Raw genomic sequence first — 20,153 nt, 5'->3', positions numbered from 1 at the left:
TTGCGGGAAAAGTTCTGATTAATTGGCCAATTAGGAAAAACTGCGCAAAAATACGCATCAGCGTACAGATCCCGTGTGAAAAGTAAGCAAATTTGAACCACATTGATGATGATGATGATGATGCATGGAGGGGATGTGGATTGTGAAATTTACTGACATACTTTATTTTTTAGTCCCTTTTTAAGGTTTCTTTTTTCACTTTTATTTTGACTATTTTGGATGTTTTTGGGGGGAGCAGTGTAGTGTGAGCATTTCTGCCTTAAGCGTTTTATACGCAGTGTTTGACCTATTTGTATCCCAAGAATATAAAGTCAGGACGATGCTGGTTTTGCCTTGAAACACGCACTAAAAGCCCGTTTGACACATTTATTAACTAAACACACAAAACCTTGCAGATGACAGACGTTGCCATATTCTCTCATTTGCTTTTTCCTTCCTTGCTGTTAACGGTGTATTTACGCATCCTCTTACATAAAGAGAACAAAAAAATGATGTCCCCAGTTTGCATCTGGTCCTCAAAGGAAATTAGATCAAAATGTGAAGACAGTCACTTCATCCCACAAATGATATAAAGCAGAACGTCTGGTATGAAGTGAGGCTGATGAAAGTATGAAAACAAGTGTTGAAGTATAGGAACAGGTTTCTTGGTTTCTCTTGTTCTGCTTGTATTAGTGCATTCTTTTGGCCCTGAAGTAAAGGCCACAGAAATCTTTTTTTTTTTTTTAATAATATGACAGTGTTTTGACTTCAATGATTTCTTCCCATCTTTCTTCTAATAGCTGAGATGGTCTACATGAACACCTCACTACAAGCACAAGTGATATTTGACCGACAAAATAAGCACAGGAAAGGTCCTGCATCACATGGTTAAATTAGATGTTAATGAATAAAAATATTTAAATATATTCAACATGTACTGTGAGTGACTCAAACCTCAAGAAGGCCAGATGTCAGGATAGAAAGTGACCAGAAGTATCACTTTACTCCCTAATGAGTTTAACTTCCTATTCTCATGAATCATCATTGTCCACACTCATTGCGCTGTTGTTCCTCCTTATAAGCAGATAAGCACAGTGTGTTCAGTGCCAGCCGTGCACGTGCAAGTTACATCTTTCCTGTCTGCTCCAACAAGTAACAACCAGTGCCGGTTTTCAGAGAACCATAACAAATCAAAAGTGTTTGTGAGCCAAAAAGACAGAGTCCCTAAATATTTCTGGGCTTCTAAACAAACTAGACAGAGCACATTTCACGCAGCAGCAAGTCTCCCACAGTAAATAAGGTTTTTAGAATTTTATCAAGACCAGAAAAGATTAGAAATGAGCAGCTGTAATGGTAGTTATGGCATGCAGTACAATTTGGTTGAATTACCATTCATTTTTTGCGACTGATCCAATTTCCATTTCCAGGGAAATGCAAGCTCCGCCATATGGTCGGGCAGTTTTAGTTGTTGTTGTTGGTTTTTGTTTGGCCAGAGGCTAAGGCAGATGTTTCTATGTGGCACACCGTGTTTTCCTAGAACACAGTGTCCAATAATTGTTCAACTTGATTTGAACAAGATGTCAAATTCCAACTACATTTTTATGACACCAAAACTTAAAAATGAAAAAGCCAAATGCTTGGATCTGTACTTTGCTTTACATCTTGATAAATACAAGTACACATACATTCATTTTTGTTATTGATTAAAGAAATAGTAGCTGGAGGGTGCCACAATGTACCCCAGGGGTTTTGGCATCCAGTTTGCATTTGGCTTATTCATTAACTCAGAATAACCCTTAATCCTTAATAACTACATGACAACTTGAAATACTTTCTTTAACCTGCTGCAAGTCCACCTAAATTTAGAGGTGTAAATAAGATGTTTTTAACATTATAAAAAATGAAAGTAGTTAAAATGGTACATGAGGTACTGTAACATAACATTGTTTTCCAGTGAAAACCAAGTTTCTCCAAAATGTCAAAACAAAAAGAAAGAGGAACAGTCTCAATATAAGCTTAGTGACAATGCATTTTTAAGATAATCCAAAGGGGTTTGAAAGGGTTTTATAAGCCTTAAGAAGAAGAGTAATTTTCTCAGCCGACAAAGGAGCTTGTAATCCTTTGACTTATTTTAAAAATCACCTAACTGGGAAAGACATGCTTTTCATGGATGGACGATATATAGAGAGAGAAATAAAAGTCTGTTTGTGTTGCTAGGAAGCAAGTGAGAACATCTGGTCAGCTATTTACACCAAGAAGTGGCAAAAGATTTTCAAGTTGAGAAAAACTTGAAAGTGATTGAGATCATGGATGAAAAATAAACACTTTGTGCATATTTTTCTTCCCTTCCTGAAAAATTGTTTTCACCATGCATGGATCAGTGAGCTGAAGAGAGAGACAACACCTCATTGTCACATTAACAGTCCTCCCTTCATTACAAATACTGTTATCTGTGAAGAAACTATTATTGGGGTGAAATGTGTACGCACATTAACTGACTAAAAGGATAATTCATCACTTTTCAATTGACAGTCTGTTTAAACCCTCCCCTGAAAAGCAATTATCCAATCGTAGCTTAGCAACTGTAACTAGGCACGGCAGACCTGTCAAGCTTTGGATTTCTCCACATGTTGAAACAGTGTGCATGGAGCTGTGGTAAGAGCGATTTAAAGAGTTTGGAGGGTGGTGTCACCAAAAAAACAAGAGCAAAGGTATGATTAAACAGTGTTTATTTGCTCCAGCATAAGGCAAAGAATCACATTATTTTCAATCTACATTAGTTTTTGGGGTTAAAGGTAAAACATTTCATAATAGCACATTCACTGTCGTTTTTCCCCACTGTGTGGAAGCTGAGGGTAAGGTAATGTTCTGTCCTGCTCTTCATTAGATTTAGGGAAGTTTACACTCCAGCAACCATCGCCATCTTTACCAAACAGGTCGCTTATCCTAAAAGCCTTTTCTCTTGTAATGTTAAAAGTGAAATCATGTTTGAAAATACAAAGAAAAGTATTTAATGTAAACATTCAAACACTGATATGTTATGTCTGATCTTACATTTTTTCCTTATCGTACCAATAGTAATTGGACCAACTAGGTCTACGCTTTACTCTTTAGCACGATATCTTGTATGTAGCCATCTAATGCATATTAAAGATCCCTTTTACGTTTTCATTTTAAACTAGCGGGCTGGAAAAACAAAAACGTTAGCAGAGATGGTGTTTTCTACCAAGCCGTTGAGCTAATGTTAGCCTAACGAGTGAGCTACAGCTGATAAAATATGCTGGAAATTTCAATGAGAAAATTGATGGTGGCCAGCTAGACATGACAAACCGAATTTTGTCTACATCTGCCTTAAATGAAGGAAAATAGTAAAAAAAAAAAGACCAAAAATTTCGAGTGGTAAATCTGTTGCACCACCATAAACTGCATATGCGCTGTGTGAGGACAGAAAACTTGACAGGTTTAGCGACAGTAAATAAGGACGCAGGGTGTAGTGAACAATCCTGTTAATAATTAGCCTTATTTTCAGTGCTTTCAATAACCACCCGATGATCTCAAATATGTTTTTTGCCAAACAAAGATTGCTCTAGAGGATATAGAGGAATTATCATGCTGTTTTTTTAATGTGGTCATTTACCCCACCGGTAGTTGCAGTCCTGTTATGGGGAAGATGTTACCCCATTTTGAAAATGAATTTGAGATTTGATAATGCATCTGCCAGCCTCTCCCACAGGATACCCACCTGTCAGTCCGCCACTCAGCGACGGCCTGCCAGGTTGTGATGGCTTCTATGGGACTCAGACAGGACTTGCTGAATAATAGAAAAGCTCCCCGTCCTACGTGCTGGCATGCTCAGTTTATTAACTGTCATCATCTGTGGGGAGGTTGTAAATAATGCCCACAGCTTCACCCAGCAGCCAACCACAAGTAATAAGTGTGCTGATTTATTTCCCAGATGCAAGCTAAATGGCCTCGGAATCAATTTGATTCCTTCTGTTTGTGAGTGGAGTTGTACTGTAGAGGTGATGATCATATTTTTTATTGTATGATTAAATATTTCTAAACTCTTCTACCTTTCAGTATTGGATATTGCTTTTCTAAGCTGCCAAAGTACAGATATGAGGTGAACTTGCCTTAGAGCCAGTCTAACTGGGCTACGAGTTAACCTATGAAAGATCAAATTAATCACAGGCGTATGTTGACGGCTGAATCCTTAATCCCTAATACGAGGCTCCCCAGCTTGCTTTGGGAACAGGATAACCGGCTTATATCAATATGCTTTTTCAGAGTTAGTAGGTTATTCAAGTTCTCAATAGAATGACATTGGAATATAATATATATAGGTGAAGTCCAGCTCCATCATTTCTGAATTTAAATTTGCTTACACACCTGCAAAAGTTTAGCTGAATCATGATAAAATTTGACTCCTGCAGTGCATTTCAGCATCCTGAGTAAGTGCTTTTCCCTCTGCGTTGTGTTGGGATCTAACAAGCCAGCTTCCTTCGTCAGTCATCTGTTTTTTTCCATCGCTTTCAGAAAAAAACATGCCTTTTCTTTCCATTAAAACCCACTCTCTGGGATTAGATGGATGTCGGTAGTGAAATATAGGTTATGATCCTGTGTAATACTAGAATCTCTAGTTTTAGGGTCCAGAGTGGCCCTGGTGCTACTACTGCTGCTGCTGTGTCTTGCTGGTCCTCTGACGACCTTCCCAGACTTCCATCTGCTGCAGCCATTGGTGGAAATATGGCTTTTTGGTTCGAGCCGTGGGAGCTAGAGGATAATTTCTCGCCTCCCACCCTCCCAGCTTTGATAAACTGCACCATGTCTGAGTGGTAGAGATTTTAGAGAGCTGCTGGCGAGGTGTAGGATTTTGGTTTCACGCTGGGACAATAGTGCCTCTGTCGAGGGCAGGTTATCTGGCAGCACTGATACTTTTGTAGAGCAAGCGAGATCTGTGGCGTGCAGCAGACTCACCCGAGGCTAGACGTGTTTGTCAGCGGGAGGAAACACAGAAGTGAAGCAACTTTTGTTCTTCTTCTTACTTTTAACCGTAAAGACACATCTGAATACAGTAAATCTATTGTATAGCCCTATAAATTAGGTAGTACTGCATTTCTGTAAGCATCAATTCTGTGTCTGGTTCTACTGTCTAAACAAACCACAAGCAATAAAGTTTTATGTATTGCTTTCATGTCTGACATTTGATAAGTTAAGAAATGCTGGCTGCTACATCTCTGATTTTAATTTATGAAGGTAAACCAATGTGTTTTGCGTTGTAACTGCAGCTACTATAATCCATTCTGTTTGTATACATACATCCACTGAGAACCCAGCATGGAATAAGTGAGTGAACGTGGTTACTCATTGAACTGATTCGCTTCCTTTGTTTGTACATGGTAACAAAGTGATCCGCTGCGTTTATGGCGTTTCCATGATCCACTGGTTGTGCATGGAGTCTCCAGTGGAAAGAGACCCAGGAATTCAGGTTGGAAAAAAAAGGCCTGCTATCTTCCCATCTCATCAAGTGCAGTGTCGTGTTAAAAGGCAAAAGAGGCCACCGCTCCAATGGAAGCCTATCTACTGGGTATCTGACTGAGGGAGTGTTGAGGAGTGGTCATAATTTTGCATTATTTCATTCTTTTGCCTTTTTGGAGTAATGTTTGAGCCACTGCCTTACTTTTGGAAAAACATGACTCACTGATAATTCTTATTTTGTTAGGGATGCACAATATATTGATAAAAGATTCATGTTTTTTCTAGTGTCAAACTGGGGAAAATTGGGGAAAAAAATAAAACCAACATAAACTTTTGGAAAAACAACACAAAAGCTAAAAAGTTTAGTCAATGATTCAATCAAAAAAAACTATTACTATCTGAAAGTAAATTTAATATCGATGGAAAGGAATTTACCCTTCATTCTGGCAATTTTTTGACCAAACAATCAAGAAAATAATCTGCAGATCAATTGATTATTAGTCGAAGTCCTAATTAACGATTTTTGATAAGAGTTGACTCAACCTATTTCGCGCCTGCATTTATGCCAAGATTAGCACAAACATGCATAGTACTATTGGCATTTGGTGTGACAAAAGAAAAATATTGGACGCAGTATATTAAGCATCCTCAAATAAATGTTTATTTAATAATGAAAAGATAAACTAATATTTATCTGTATGTTTACAAGAAGACAAGTTCAAACTGGTATCTTCAGAAAAACAGTGTCAGAACAAATTCATGACTTACTTTTAGCTCAATGTTTTGACTGAAAATAAAGAAAGTAGTGTTGTCTTTTTGTTGGCTGGTATATGTTTGCCAGTGTACTGCACACACCCGTTAGATTTATGCCAGTTGCAGCATCTGAAACATTTCTTACCAATTAGTTTCTGTTGTGAATGTACTTTGTGTTCTTCATGTGCTTGACAAAGCAGTTTTTGAATGTGTCCTCTCTGGCTGGAACTGCTGAAACAGTAAGTCAGCTCTAGTAGTGAAGGTAAAGATGGAAAGTGGGCACTGAACATGTTTCCATCCTGGAGGCTTTTAGCTTGGATGAAAACCATGGCTCTAACACGCTGAGGAGAATTTTGCAGCTCATTTCAGTTCAGAAGGACAGTGAACAGACATAGTCTGAGGCTTTTTTTCCTTACAGATAAATAAGTTGTTGTATTTGTGTTCACCACTAAACTATGTGGATCTTTTTGTCACAATACAAATGTGAGGGATGTCAATGAGATGGACAGGGGTGGTGCACGGATTAAAGGAAGAATCGCAGCAAGGGGAGAAAAACAGGGAAGTTGGGGATACACAAACAAACATCAGAAGGACGAGGTGAGATCTTTGACTTTGGTATTCGTGCACTTGCTTAATCCCTCATCAAAGAGGCCTCAAACTGTTCTTTCTAGTTTCTGTTGCTTCACTGTCTCTCACCATTATCCCAAAGACCTGTTGTAGGTGTGGCATTTTCTCTAATGACCTAAAGGTCATTCTGAGGAGCAGTGTTTCAAACAGTGCTTGCCAAAAAGAGGAATTGCCCATAGGGAAGGGAACAATAGCTTCACAAACAAATCCCCATCTCAGAATATTTCAGAAGAAAGCATTGGTTGAAGGGTGGTGGCTGATCTCTGAAACTTGCTTCCCTAATAGCATTTAGCCTCTTCCTGTGTGGTCCATTGGCCCAGTAAACTAAATGGTGCATTTTAAGCTGTGACTCACTGTTAGTGGTTTGGACTTTGTGGCACATTATGGTTAATTTATCCAATTTTTTAAAATGAATTCCTGCATGTGCCAAAAGCAATCGGGATGGAGGTCCAGGATGTTTAATTTGTAATCCCCTTTGCAAAGTAAAGAGGGGGCTGCTTCCTGCCTCACATCCTGATTAAAAGGATGTTGGTGCTCTTTAACAGCATTACCTGGAGGATTTGGCTGTTTTCCATTGGTTTGCATTGGCTCTGGACTAGTCTATTGCTTAAAGGTTTAGCTGTTTCCATGCTCACGCCGAGTGACATGGAAGTTAAGTTGTTCAGCTTTCTGCAATGGACTACGTCACTGCAGGACGGATATGGGTGAATATGTTAACATCAAAAACCCTATCTAGTTCATTTATAGCACATAATTATTTATGGCTTTAAAGGGAATCCTGATCAGGCTTGTCTGATAGTTTTCATTGCTCGAGTACCTATAAAAAGTTTGTTTTCTTTGACAATGTGATTAAGGCATTACATGCTTCATTGCAAGGGCGTGGTAGGGTGTCAGTCAAGACAGTAATGTTCCAGTATTTATTGAAAAGGTAGTGGCGAGTAATAACTAGTCAAATAGAACAGAGGGGCTTTGCTTTGTTTAGTCTTTGTGGATTCTGCCATATACTGTATCCTCGACAAGGAAATGGCAACCAACTTCAGTGCAGATGCACTTGGATGTCAGCACTACTGTAGGTGCATAGGAAACTTACTTTACAGCAGACCCTCTCACAAGTAAACATCTACAGACATGCAGAATCACTTGTTAACTGATACCTGTATTGCCTCCAGGTTTCTCCTAGTCTAGACCTCCTGTCACATCTTTGAATGGGCCTGGCATTGACAAGTTGCAGAGTGCAAAGCTTCTCAATTCCCAGCTTACAGTGTGCCTTTCTGGTAAGCTTCCCCGGGCTTCCTAACAGGGCTGTCTTCTACAGAATATCTTAAAAAGGCTGAAAATTAGCCAATATACATAGTGGGTGGGTGGTGGGGATCCAAATAAGATAATGAGAGAACACGCATGACTGACAAATGTACACAAAAAAAAAAGAAAGTGCACGAGGTAAATTAATTCTCATCCAGCCCCTGTGGCTCATGTGTAGACCAAACTTGAATGAATGAACTTGAATATCTCCTTCCCCTCAGAAACCCAGATTCTTTGGACAAAAGGTTCTTTATTCAGGACTTTGTTGTCTTCTTTGACACAGGCTTATCTGTCTTCCTTGACCTTAACTCGCCATGTAGACATGACTTTACAGCCCTGTGTCAACAGTGAGGAGAAAGGCATCCCTGTTGGCTAAAAGTTATGAAGGCTGTTAGGGTAATATAATCCATTTGGCTGTTTTGGGGTTTTATGTTGGAAAAGGACATCTAATCCTATGTACAAATATCAGTAGAGAAAAATAGCTTATGCCTTGAAATGGTATCAAGACTACGGTTCTGCAGCCATGGTAGCAGCTCTGTGAGGCTGAGTTCTTTGGGCTAAACGCTAATGTAGACATGCAAAAATGTTCTCATTTAACAAACTGAATTTTAGCGGGTATAATGTTTACTCATGTTCACAATGTTAGTTTAGTGTGTTAGCATGCTTTTGCTAATTAACACAACACAAAGTACAGCTGAGGCTGATGGGAATGTAATTTGTTTTGTAATATTTGGTCATAAACCAAAGTATTTGACAAATTATATTTAGACTTGATGATGGCGCTATGAAAACTTAAGGATTCCCGGAGTTATCACAATGCATCTTGAGGGGAACATGAATATCTTCACCAAATTTCATGGCAATCTATCCAATAGTTGTATAGACATTTCACACAAAAATGTTATAAATGTTTGATTGGGTATTATGTAAAAGCCTAAAGTTCTGTCTCCAAAACTACAAGAACTCAGCAACAAAAGGACACATTGACCGGTGAAGTATAATTCTGGCAAGCAAATAACAGACATCCCTCCTCATGACATAGCTCTGTCTGAATTATGACACCAGTGATGATAGCGCTTTTGGCAGTGTACTTCGGCGGGGTGTGTTAGAGGAGGAAAAGAAGATGTCAGCCCCTCTCTCGCCATGGTTCCAGCATTTTACAAGCCAGCATCACCTCTCAGGGATTTCATCAGCATTGTAAAACGTATTTCATCCGAGCCATTTATAGATGAGATGACAGCATTGTTCATCATATCGTAGTGGTGGCAGTGCTCAGCTACAGAGTTGATCTGTGATTTGTTTAACTCCCAGAGCACTAAAACATAATGTGCTCTAAACACAACACGCCTTCTGTAGTACCTTTTCTAATTGCCTAGTAAGTTTCAACAACACCAATGCTTCGTTGAGCTCAAAATTAATTTCCTGGTGGGACTTTGAGCGGAACATCTTCATTACCACATGTTTTCATAATTGAAGCCAGAGGCCTGTAAAAAAAGAAGGAATTCTGTTTGCTTCACTTGCAATGTCTCCCTCCATAAAAGAGGTGGAACTGACCCTCTTGCAAAATTGCTCAATAAACCATTTGTGAAGGCCATATATTATAAGTATATTCCCATGCACTGTATCATATTACAGCCCCATGACACTTAAAGCATCACTGATAAACGATCAATATCTACCACTCTCCTTTCATTTTCATAACAAACCACTTCAGCTTGATAGTTATGGAGCTAGGTGGTGAATGGGTTCCCTGGTAGAAATACCCTGGAGTGCGTTGTTGGACTTGTGCCAGGCAGTAAGGATTAGCCCTCTGGACCTGCAGTATATCCGCTACATCAACAACCTCTTCCTGAGCTGATTAGAAGGCAGTCTGAGATTTTTTAATATGAATCCACTTGTTTAGTTTTTATCCTGGTATTATTACAATAATCAGGCACCCTTAAGATTACCAAGAGATTAAAAATACTCAAAATCTCATTGGGTTTTTGGGTCAAAGGACATGTAAACAACCCTCTAAACTTGATTTCTTTCAACAGTCTAGCGGGAGGTATTTGAAATATGCCGGCAGGGGAGTTTGTCTTTTCTTTTTATTGTTATACTGGCTCGGTAAGGCCATTTTGGATACTTTTTATGTGCTTATGTCTCAAGCTTCCAAGAAATAAAGTGATCTGAACTGAGATTTATCCTTGGATATGAATGCTTGGCACCTGCTGGTCAATTGAAAAACATCCGAGATGAGATCCAGGATTTGTAGCTGGAAACATCATAACATCTGTTGAGCTGTTTGTAACTGACAAAACAATCTCACCACAAGCTCCATTTAGGAACTGTTATGGAGCTTTTGATCATGTCACACCAATCTTCCACAACAAATGGAGTTGCCCATTTGTCATTGCATGGTAGATGGTCACATTTCTCTTTTTTTTCTGGGCACTTTAAGGACCTGGTGTAGATGTTGGCTTCAAAGTTGACTTTGAAAGTTCATTTGTGACCATGGAAACAGTAGTTGACAAAACAGTCTCACCACAAGGTCCATTTAGTAGCTTTTTTTTTGCCCAGTTGCCCAAATTTCCATTTGAAGAACTTCTTGTCCATTTGATTTTGATTTTTTCGCCAACTACTGTTATGAAGGTCAAGACTGAACTTTCAGTCTCAACATCTTTGTAACGGTTGGACGTGTTAATAAAAAGCAAAATGTCTCCCCAATATAAAGGTAATTATTGTATTAAAGTTTATTATATTTTCTGTCTGAAATTTAACTGGTAATTAGCGGAAGGAAGCAGAATTTTCTCTTTGTTTGGGTTGGACATTAGATAATGATTATGTTGGAAAGGTTTTATATCCTGGCTTCTACACTGATTGTCCACTCTCTGGAGTAGTCATGAAAGTTCGTAGTGTGTGTGTTTCATACACGGTGATTCTGAGCCAAGGTCCTTGTGTTCAGCAGTGTAGCTGATAGCGAGGAAAGGGTCTAGCCTGCCAAGCCTGATGCCTTTTGATGACTGATGTAAAGCAGCCAGGCCTTAGGTTGTGCGAAAGCCCCTCTGTGTCTCTCTAGTGAGGGGGCGGCCTTGAAACAACCGCCCATCCTCGGTCATAATCATCTTAAACAAGCTAGCGCATTGTTTCGGAGCTTTGTTAACCACGTGTGATGTGCTTTTTTTGTCAGGAACAGGATAAAGCCACGCACGTTAACAATGGATGAAATCTGAGCCGTGGGCTTGTGGGAGATGTGTTTGATGAAAAACTAGCACCATTTTCTGTCAGTTGTTGCTGTTGCACTATTTCAGTGGAAATACAATTTGTTTTAAAAATACTCTGAAGATTATAATCGGGCGCTCTGGGGCCCCAAGTACTTGGCCGTGGCACCCCGTTGCATTTCAAACATTTCAGTTTGATGTGTCATAAGAAATACGTAGCTGAATTCTTCAGAGCTTTCCTGTGCAAATTAAATTGGTCATGCTTTTGGCGAGTACAACGCAACATGTAACAAAATACCCTTTCGCAGTGTTGAAAATTATGAGAGCCCCTCAGTTGTACAGACTTATTCCCCAAGCTCCATTTGTCCCTGATTCTTGCCCTCAGCCAGTGTTGATGAGGAAGAAACTACTCATCAGTGGATTTAAGGGGCCTTCTGATGTGTAAAGCAGAGGTTGAAATGGTGAGTAAAGGCTGAGCAACAGAGTAAAGCTTACTAACGCAAACCCCAGGGCTTTTGTAGAATATTCCTTTTATGGGGTCTCTCTCGGTGAAGACTCCAGCGGGGCAGAGTTACTGGAGACATGACTAAGGCAGTTGTTGGCAGGCAACGCTGCGAAACAGCGGTTAGACCTACACAGAAATGAGCCTGTCAGCAATCGGGCTAAAAATAAGAAACTCTTAAGCAGAAAGGCTGCCTCAAAGAGCGTCTATCTCCTCTGTTTAGATGAAGTGAGGAGTCCAGTGAGTGAGAGTTATCTGTCCTATCTGTTGATGCGCTGCAACCTGGGCCTGCTGCACTACACTGGGAATGCTTAAACCAACAGGGGGATTCCCGAGTCACAGCTGCTTTCTCCTGCTGGAATGATGTGTGAAATGTGTGGGTTTCTTCGCTTGTGGTTGTTATTTTTCTTTCTCTCTTCTCTGCCTCTCTTCCTCCGCTCTTCTTTTCCAGGCATGGCTCAGTAATGGTCAGTGGAAGGGGGTGGGGGCAGTGAGTTAACAGCAGCAGTACGCTTGCCGCCCACTCCCTCTCCAGTCTTCCTCTTGTGCTTCCTGTGGGATTGAAGAGCAGTATGGTTTTAACAGGGAAGGAGAAAGAGAAAAAAGAGGGGAGTTGTGGGGGGAGTTTCTTGGCTGGAATGGGTTTCAATAGGGAGAATGTCTGGATGTTAAAGAGGAAGTGGGTTGAATGTTGGAACTTTTCAGGAGAATGGTGGGTGCATTATTGGAATTTAAATGGGGTTGGGGCTAACAGGGGTTGTGTGAGTTTTGGGTAACAGGAGTGGGATTGTTTGGTGCCTTTAATGGGGGTCTAATGGACTTACCAACGGGGCATGTGGGAGAATTATCTGACTAATCATATACTGTATATTGCTTGATTTTTTTGGGCCGCCATGTTGGGGCCCTTGTATATTGGCCACAGCTGGAGAGTAATGGGAGTGCAGCTGTGTTCAACTAACTCCAATAAATCAACTTGGTGCCCAGTAAATTATGCCTTTTTCAATGCATCTTCTATTATTTATGGTTTATTTAGCTCTTCTGTCATGGATATGGCTATTAGGTAATGAATGCACCATTGACTTTTGAGATAAATTTGCAGTTTGTTGATTTTTTAACAGCAGTAGCTCAAACGATAACCAGCATGAATGCAACAAAACCTCTTTTACATAATAACTGCATAATAAATTACTTTTTCTCTAAATTAAATAGTTGGTTCACTAAAATTAGAAAAAAAACAACAAAATTTCTCACTGTATGTCCTGCCTCTACAATGGAGCTGAATTGAGTTTTGTTTGCACTCACAGCTTTGAAAAACAACAACATTTAAACCAGCATTATTAATTTGGCAGCGCAACAAGCTGTAAACATTGACATATTATCACCTTATAAAGTGTTAGCAAACAGTCGCCTATTTACACACGCAGCTGATATGGAACAACTTTGGCACCTATTTAAGTAGTGTTTCAGGTTACCTGGCAAACATAACTGTGATATTCAATCCATGCTAACTATGCTAACTTTTTCTGTCTATGGTGTTTGGCAGGTATTGTAGAAAAGGTTCATCACAGCTTCTTTGCTTAAATCTCCTGCTGCAGCCACGCTGATGAGAGTGTGAGAGTGAATCAGGGCAGTAAAGGTTCACACCATAAAACCAAAAGAGCTCAAAGAAGCTTTAAAGCTCCTTGGAACTGAAGGGGAATAGTGGGATGATATTTCTCTGTGGGTGTGTCACTACGAGGAACCCTTTTTACATCATACATAGCCATAGTGACCCATTGTTTATATAAAAATACTGATTGCTGCAGCTTTAAAAAGCTTTTTTTTCCAGTCAAGAACAATGTTCTTGTTACTGCAATGTGAGTAGTTTTCATGGTAAACTGCAACTTTCTACAAAAGAAATGAGTCAACAGTGAGGCCTGTTGATTATCCAATGACACTAATTATCTTGAATTTTGTATATAACATTTGGCATTGCTGTTGCAAAGCCTCACTGCACTGAAGATTTTTTTTTTTTGCTCAACCGAGCCTTTAACTCCTTGTAGAACTATATTATCTATATGCTCTACATTCATTTAAACCCAATAATTTAATAATTAAATTGCTTAAAAGGTCTGAATAGTTCTGGTTTTAAAATGAGTCATTGTTTGTGGACAAATGTATATGCCTTTAGGCCTTAGAAATGCTGATCACAGTATGCAGGACTGTGAGTATACATAATGTATTCCTGTGTTTGTGCAGAACCTAAAAACACAGTTTCCTCACGCTGAGGTTGAGGGTAAACATTATGATGGGCCCAGCCACAGGTATCTGGAGTGTCTCACTGACTGGTAGAGAGTGCTCTTCAGGAGCGGAGAGTAAACATTAGCCTTTTTGGTCTTTATTTGGTCACTTTGCTGAGCTTTTAACAGACTAAACTTCACTGACTGTGCTCAGGCAGGGCCAGAGAGTGTAGTCAACTGTTTAGAGGACATGTGACGTATTCACTGGGACGCTTCATTTGCTTGTGTTCTACAGCTGGCCGATCCAGTGTTTTGTCCCCTTTGTTGGCCTTCAGGGAAAGGTCAGCAATGTTCATGCATCAAGTGTGAGGCTTTACACCCCCTTTCCACAGTTTGACCCAGCTGCTCTGTCCCAGATCGACGTCTTGGTTAACCAAACCTCAAACCACTCCCTACTCCTTTTCTCTTCTCCATTTCATTTTTTCTCACACTTCCTTTCCATCAGTTCTCTTTCTCCAATAGTACATTATGTGACGTCCTGACAGTACATCCTCCTCCGTTGGAGACGACAATCAGTTACCATCTGCTGCAGCATCACAGGGTAGCTGTCTGGAACTGACCCTGTGCAAAGATCAACTTCCTGAGATGTCAAAGGGACTTGTGTTGTTGCATTCACTGGGAATAGGGAGGGAAAGTGGGGGGGTATCCTCTAGTCCTCTCTGACCCCTTTTTTCTTTTCTGAGGCCCCAAGATGTTTTCTCTAAGGAATTGGTGCATCTCCCACGCAGAGGAAGATTGCGTTTCCCCCATGCAAAGAGCAGGAAATCAGGAATCCTTATGTCAAAATACAGAGTATCTTTGTACAGATATAGTACACCACCAAAGAACTCACATATGACTGCTATTGCTGCTGGTTTCATCTTTATATGACATTTGATCTCCTCCTGAATCTTAGCCAGTCAGACAATATAAGAGGAGGAAGTATGAGCTGAATATACAGAAAAAATCAAGGAAGTGGCTTTTTCCCACTATTCACTGATAATGGGCTTGGAGAGATTTATACTTCCCTGAATCTGAAAGTCTGGAAATTTGAGTGAATGCAACCCCAAGTGAGCCCCAACTTTAAACTGAGGCCAATAAAAGCAGAACGTGTATTTGTTTTCATCTTATCAACATCCTCTTACCATACATCTGCAGTGACATATGAGGGGTTTCGCCATAATTTCCCTCTAAATATGGGAATTAATCTTGGCATCGATTTGTTATCAGCGGAGGAACACTGCAGATTGAGTTACATAATATACTTTGCCGTAATGCTGTTGACTTGGAGAGAGAAATAAACAACTCATGTCAGTTAGCATTGTTACTTCCCATTAATTAAGTATAAGGTTTCCGAAAATCTAATTATCAGACTCTGGACACAGAGTAATTGAATTTCAGGTAGTGAATGAGAGGAAGAGAATGCGGCAGGCTCATTTCTGTTGTCTGTCAAAGGTATAAAGCATGATGATTGAAATGTATAGTAGATGGCTCAGTGTGCCAAGGAAACCAGTAGATGGATTAGAGAAGTTTTTACCGTGTCCCTGGGAAGTTCGGTTTACATTTGTGGACATTCAGTATTTCCTCTCGTGGCCAGAAAAATACAGAGTTTCATCAAAACATTTAAATGAGACCTCAAAATGTGAATTTATGCCAAACTCTGACCCCTTTCCTTTGGTTGGTTTTGGTACTTAACATTGAACATTTGATCTTACCATGTTTAGTTAATGTTTCTCAAGTGTTTACTGTAAATTTTGTCTGCCGTGACTTTGGTTTTATACCCTGCTTCACGTTCCCCTTCTGTCTGTCAAATAGGTTCTCAAGCTTCAAAGTTTGAGTTTTTACATTATACACTGCTTACATAGTAAAGGAGATGGACATAATAATAAGACATAGCTGTAGCACATTATGAAATCCAGTACAATACAATACAATAATTCTGTAAATGCCACCTTTTGTAAAGCTTTAAAGGAAGAGTTGAAATTATGGGAAAAATGTCTATTCGCTTCCTTGAAGAGAGTTAGATAGTAAGATTGAACACTCTCGTCTCTGTCTGCTTGGCAAAACAAATCGACCGGGTCTTCTAAAGCTCATTAATTAACACGTTATGCATTTGTTCAATTTAACCAATTTAATTTTAAAATTTCTCAGTTTTACAGTTGGTTGTGTATGGAACAGAGGCTGGCTAGCTGTTTCCATGTTTCCTCTTAATGCTAAGTTAAGCTAACTACCTGCTCACCGTAGCTTCAGACAACAATCCCAGCTACATCAGGTGATTGTAAACAACCCACATCAACTGATAGCTCAGCTGATTCCCTTCAAGCATCCAATGTTACAACACAGCTCCACACCAGCTCCTCCTTTTACACCCTGTCTGATTTAATCAATGTCCTTTCTGTTGTCATTGATGCATGCTCTGCTCTGTACCCCATGTACATGGAAGGGCAGGGAGGTCCCAAAAAAGAGCTATACCACCAAACATAAAAGTCCTGACTGAACTACATTATTCTAGACTATACATTATCACATAATATATGTTTAATTATGTTAGATTTGCTGTCATTTAGGATGAGATAATGTTAACAGAGAATAACGATACACTTACCTCACAATTCAATGCGATTCACAATACTGAGTTCCTAATATGATCTTCTTACTAAATGAGATTGAAGACAAATTATGACTGAAAAAAGATTCCTTTATTTCTCAGACAAAAAAAACCTACAAAATATATTTTCTCTTACATTTTCTTTATCAAATCATAGAATCCTTTTTTATTTCTGAGGTAGGCAATAAACAATACAAAACAATGCATATTCCCTTTCTTTGTAAAAGTGAAACTGTAGTTTTTGTGCTTTGATGCCACGATTGATATAAACAATTACTTTCTCAGCTCACCAATTTGAATCTTCACATGTTTCAAACTGTTGAAAAAGTCTGAGGCACTCAAGCGGGTAGTGATTAAAAAGCCTTTAATATCTCGTGGCTATTTACTCATAGAAACAGTAAAAAAACATGCCTGCGCGTTCATTCAGGCTTTCATCAGGGCAAATACAAAATGGTTGCCTTTGGGCTGAAAGTAGGCATGTTTTTTTAATTGTTACTGTGAGGCTTTTTAATCACATTCATTTCTTGAGTGCCTCAGACATATTTGTATCGCAATTCAACTGTCTCACATTATATCCTTACATTCCTACATGTTAACATTGAGAAAAGATGATGGTGACTGAGGAAATTCAGGGAAACATTTACAGCAGGATGCGAGTTGAGAGTTATGGTACAGGACTCCAAACTACCTTTTTCACCTGCTTCCCAAAACTCACAGGGGGTATTGCTAAAAGCGTTACAGCAGCCCCACTGATAAGGCTGCCTGCAGATGTGTCTGCAGACATTTTTTGTTTATCGGCCTTGTGAGTGCAGGCCTCAGCCCATGCCAATTATCTCAAAGTGCCAGATAACAAAGTCTATCAGTAAAGCATTCCCCAAAATGTCAAACTATTCCTTTAAGTTCCTTTTTTTTATTTCAACAATTCAGGTAGTTATTTGACACGCCTTCTCTGTAACAGTAGCATGTGCATTCTCAACTGTATTTGAGCATGTAAAGTGTGGACCTGAACAATGAGCTAATTATCTCATAATAAGCGTGGGCAATTTATTTTTTTGTCGTTGTGCAGATCCTATAGCCTCAAGAAACAAATATCTACCACACACACTTGACTTCCATCACAAGTCCCCAAGTAAACATCAAAAGAGTGATATGTGACCGCACATTTCAACAAGCTTAGATGACTAACGATCGGGTTTATCAAGTCTTTTGTCTAGCTCTGACTGCCTGCTGATCACAGCGCAATCCAGGGAATATTTTGTACTCCTCACAGTGTTGCACACTCACACACATATCAGTACACACACACCCACACACAACATGCATACAAGAGATATACCAGATCTGCCACTCCTTGCTCCTAGAGTTACCTCCTGGACATTTTGTGACGACAATACAGCTGGAGGAAGTGAAGCAATCGGTAATTAGTCTTTGTCACAGTATCAGTTACGTCACTGTAGGCCCCACCCTTGCATTTACGCAGGTTGCAGATAGTTAGCTGTGTTTTTATATGTTTTTTTTTTTTATATGAATGATTAGTCAAAATTGAATCAGCTACTAAGATTTCCAGTACTTTAGAATTTGCATAGTCTTTTAGTAGTTTGCAAGTTGCGTAACCTTTTATGACACATCCTACTCAGATACTGTATAAAAGAGTAATTTATTTGTAGAAGGTTGTGCTGTGCAAAAAATAAAAGGCTAGGTACAACTATAAAGCCTTATTTTAGTTATAACTTCTATGTAGCTACAGCCTGACCTTGTTTCTCACGTCTTGCAGCCTGATGAGGAAGTCAGTTTATGGTTGTTGAATATCAGGTAATTTACCACCTGCAAAGGGGTTATGAAATCAACAACTGGACAGGGGAGAATGTTTACAGTGGCTATACTGCTGCTTGCTTGAGCAATCAGGTTTTTTTCTTCCTTGTGCGCCATACAAGCGTGAGCCTCTGGTGCAGGAAGTTTGTTGAACCTTTAGTCACCTGCCTCACTCAGCCTTTACTGCTCATCATAAATATTAACTGAACAAAACATTCAGACAGGAAGCAGGCTATATGCTTGCAGCTGGGTGGTATACAGTACATCTATGTACTGTATATGCTAAAAAAAACAAAACAAATTAACTGTAATCAGCATCCATATTAGCAAACTGTCATCCAGGATGTCCAAATCAGGTTGATTATTATTCACAGCTGCACAGTCATGACAACCTTTTTGTTTATTACGGTTTGGTTTCTCAGTCTGAGTAATAATTAGGAGGCTAATTACATCTCACATGGCTCCTCTAATTAAAACGGTCAGTTTGCCTTTAGTCTGCCTCTGTTGCCTGGGCGTAAGGCTGCTGGACTGCAGGGTTCATGTCAGGGAGATCCCTCAGGGACAAAGTAATGAGGAGGAAGAAGAGGGAGGGCGGGAGACAGCTGTTTGTGGCTAATTCTCACTGATTGTGTGCCCAATCGCCGTTGGTTTGTGTGAATTCAAAACAACAACAACATGTGTAAAATACACAGTGGACAAGGAAAAATACAAAACATTGGCTTCAGATACTAGCTTGACGTAGCTGAAAGACGTTATCGTGTCCTTTTTTTTTTTTTTTCAATTTGGCCAATCAGAAAGGGTTCCGAGCAATTAAATTAACTGTTATGTACAGTGTAGTGAGGTGTGTCTCAGAATTTGGAGCACATGTTTTGGCTTTCTTTGCAGTCAAGAGCAGACACGTTGTGGAATGTGACCCAAGAGACATTACACCAGCACCCTAATGTCTGATAAACAAGAGGAAAAATCCTTTGTGTTTCTGAACCTATTGCTCAATTTAACCCTACTTAAAAGAGAAAAATCAATTATATGCTTATTGTGTGTGAGTGTGTGAGGGTTTGTGTGAATGTATAGCTGTGTGTGTGTTTGTTGGAGGGGTGTCAAGGTGTTGAACACAGCTGACTCTCTTCAGTGCCAGTCAGAACCTGTCTGACCAGCTCAGGGGATGACTGAATAGAGGAAGACCTGTTTTCTTAACACGCACATTCTTCCTTTTAAAAACTACATTCATTAAGAAAAGCCCTTTGTGTCTTCTGCACTTATCAGTAATACAGCTCTCCTTATCCAAACGCTTTATTGCTTAACGCCAGATAGGCTACATTATAAACCCGCAATTGTAGTCCTGTGAATCTCTCTATCAATGACTTTGTTGTTATTGCAGCTTAAAACTCAGGAAACTGCATGGATCAGCATTTTATTTAAGCCCTTAGTTGTTATTTAATCATGTCAAGAACTTGCCCTAAAATCAGATATGCTTAGACTAGACTGAAGTTATTGAGACTGTTATTAATTATGAGATTTAGAGAGTTAAAGTTCCCCCAAGTAACGCTCTCACACACAAATCTCATGGAATCTGTGACACACCAGATCTTTTCTCTGAAATGACACAACGGGCCTGGAGATGCTGGTTTCAGTGG

The 20,153-nt window shown here is 39.6% G+C and overlaps 1 protein-coding gene across 1 annotated transcript in view; it reads left to right on the top strand.

Annotated features, from left to right (window-relative positions):
• The window catches only part of egfra (epidermal growth factor receptor a (erythroblastic leukemia viral (v-erb-b) oncogene homolog, avian)), a 39,971-nt gene that overhangs the window by 584 nt on the left and 19,234 nt on the right, over positions 1-20,153 (top strand). The window lies entirely within an intron of this gene.

This window comes from Dicentrarchus labrax, unplaced genomic scaffold (genome assembly GCF_905237075.1).
Source record: "Dicentrarchus labrax unplaced genomic scaffold, dlabrax2021, whole genome shotgun sequence".
NCBI lineage: Eukaryota > Metazoa > Chordata > Actinopteri > Moronidae > Dicentrarchus > Dicentrarchus labrax.
Note: the sequence above shows the minus strand (reverse complement) of the source record. Positions and strands in the feature narration are given on the sequence as shown.